Consider the following 3,043-nt stretch of genomic DNA (forward strand, 5'->3'; position numbering starts at 1 on the left):
TTACGTCTGTAAAGGGTGTCATCGATGAGTTGATAATTCAGTGCTTTACAGCGTAGTTTTCTTGCCTGTGTTTTTGACTCTGGTAATGTTCCTGCTGCAAGGTAATTTATTATTGGTGTCATCCACGTTTCTGTACCGGTTTGGATGACACAAATTTCCTTGTGCGGGACTGATGGTGCTTCGAGGAGTTCAATGCGGATGTCCTTTCCCAAGTGGGTGAAGGCTAGTGATGCAAGCTTGCTTAACGCATCCGCAGATTTGTTTTCGCTGCGCTTGACATGTATGACTTTACAATCATTAAAATCACGCATAAGGGTTTTTGCCTGAGCGAGGTACAGGGCCATTGTGTCGTTCACAGCCGTGTACGTCCCATTTATTTGGTTGGCCACCAGCATGGAATCCACGTGGGCTTCCAAGTTTTTCACTCCCATCTTACGCGCAATTCTCAATCCGGCCAAGAATGCTTCATATTCGGCTTCGTTATTCGTACTTGGAAAATCCAACCGAATAGCGTAAGTATATTCTTGGCCTGCTGGGTTGGTTAATTTTAACCCTGCGCCTGAACCCTCGTTATTGGCTGCTCCATCAGTGTAGAGTCGCCATACATCATTGATGTCCTGTGCTGGGGAGGGTTGAGCCTCCTCCTGGCACTCTTTCTCCCGCGAAGCGGGGACTTCTGCAATAAAATCGGCCAGGACCTGGCCTTTTATGGCTGGTCTTGGCTTGTACTTAATTGCATATTCTCCCAATTCAATTGCCCATTTGGCTAGACGTCCCGATAATTCGGGTTTGCCTAGAACGTTTGAGAGTTTGAAGTTGGTGAGAATGGTGATTGGGTGGCCCTGGAAATATCGTCTTAACCTGCGTGAAGCGTGTATAAGTGCTAAGACTAATTTTTCGAGGGTAGAGTACCGGGTTTCTACGTCTGTTAGTACACGGCTAACATAATAGATTGGCATCTGGATGCCTTTTCGTTCTATTAGCAGGACTGCCCCGGTTGCTCTATCTGTTGCGGAAAGGTATAGGATTAACTCTTCTCCCGCTTGTGGTGCTGTAAGTGTTGGGAGTTTGATCAGGCGTGACCGAATCTCCTGAAAAGCTGCTTCCGCTTCTGGTGTCCAGCGGAAGTGCGTTTTCTTTAAGCAGTTTCTCAATGTTGACACGAAAGGAAACGACTTATCCGCATGGTTTGCCAAAAAGCGATTAAGTGCGACTAGTCGTCCATTCAGTGTCTGAGCCTGTTTGATGGTGGTAGGTGATTCCATTTTAACAATGGCTTCGACCTTTTCAGGGTTCGCTCTGAAGCCATCTTTAGTAACAATGACTCCCAAGAACTTCCCTTCTTCCATCCCAAATGAACACTTGCTCGGGTTGAGCTTCATGTTTATCTTTCTGAGCGTGTTGAAAGTTTCTTCAATGTCTTTCAACATCGCTTCTGGCTCGGGGCTTTTGATGACCAAATCATCCATATAGACTTCCAAGTTTCTCCCGATTTGGGCATGAAACTCTTTGTCCATCAGTCGTTGGTACGTGGACCCTGCATTCTTAAGTCCGAATGGCATCATTTTATAACAAAATGTACCATCGGGCGTCCGAAATGCGGTTTTGTCCTGGTCATCTACGGCCATGTGGATTTGATGGTACCCCTTATACGCATCCAAGAAGCATTTAAGGCGAAATGGTGCCAACGAATCCACCTTAAGATCAATTTCTGGTAACGGATAACAATCTTTGGGGCATGCTTTGTTCAAATCTTTGAAATCTATGCACATGCGCCATTGTTTGTCATTCTTCGGTACCATTACGGGATTTGCAACCCATGTTTGATATCTACTAACGCGTATGATGCCTGCGTCAAGGAGTTCCTTGACTTGGGTTCTACACGCGTTAGTTTGTTCAGGCCCCATTACTCTGCGCTTTTGTACGACTGGCGTAACAGCCGGATCGCACTTGAGCTTATGCTCCGCCTTACTTCGAGGTACACCAGTCATGTCAGCTGGTGCCCACGCAAAGATGTCAGCGTTTTTCTGCAGTAAGCGTTTGAGTAAGGTGCGGGTGGGATCAACGATTGTTGGTCCAATGGTAACGGCCTGGTCGGGGTATTTGCCATTGAAGGCCCATTTTTCCGGTTCGGTGATGGTTGGTTTAGCCATTTTCGGTTTGGGTTTAGATGAGACAGATGCGATGCATACCTGGGGAATGCCAGTGATCATCGCTACACCCTCAGCTGTTGGACATCCCATCATGCCGTGGACTGAAGATACCACGGCGTTGAATCTTGCCATCCCGTCTCTTCCGAATAGGATGTCGTACGTGTGGTGTGGCTTTCTCATCATGACAAAATCCACGTCTTCTGTGCATGAATGATTCCCATCGGTAAGAGTAACGGGGAAAGATAGGATACCCAGGGGGGTTTCTGTGCTGCCGTCAAACCCTTCCATTGAAGCGTAGACCGTTTCCAAGCGTTCTTTGTCTTCATCATCCAGCTTGTCAAAGAACTGCATGTACATCACTGTCGACGAAGCGCCATTGTCAACAAGAGTGCGGGAAGTGATGTAATGCCCCAGCTGGCTTTTGATGACGATGGGGCCTTCTTTGCTGGGGCCTCCTGGCACTCGCGGGAAGCGCACCTTAGCTTCCTTCCACGCACATGGTTCTGTCACTCGTCTTTTTCTTCCGCCGACCTTGCCATGAACCATGTTGATGCTGATGTCGACGGGCTTTCGTCCGTTACCTCTGTACCGGTTGTCATTCCTTCCTCCCTTCCTGATTGATGCCACGAGATGTGCAAGTCTTCCATCCTTGACAAATGTCTCAACAATATCCTTCAAGGATGTGCACTCTTCAGTACCATGACCCTTTGTCCCGTGGAAATCACAGGATTTGCTTTGATCCGCATTAGGTTTCTGCCGGATCAATGGGGCTTTTGGCCATGGCAATTTTTCCGTGGCAAATATCTCCGTGACGCTCTTGGTGAGTGGCGTCCACCGGTGTTTTCGGTTTGAAGGGTGTGTGTTGTCCCTTCCGCCAACAAGAGGGCGAG

Source organism: Bidens hawaiensis, unplaced genomic scaffold (genome assembly GCF_021521415.1).
Source record: "Bidens hawaiensis isolate Kalapana, Puna unplaced genomic scaffold, B.hawaiensis_p1.1 tig00019313_1, whole genome shotgun sequence".
NCBI classification, from domain to species: Eukaryota; Viridiplantae; Streptophyta; class Magnoliopsida; order Asterales; family Asteraceae; genus Bidens; species Bidens hawaiensis.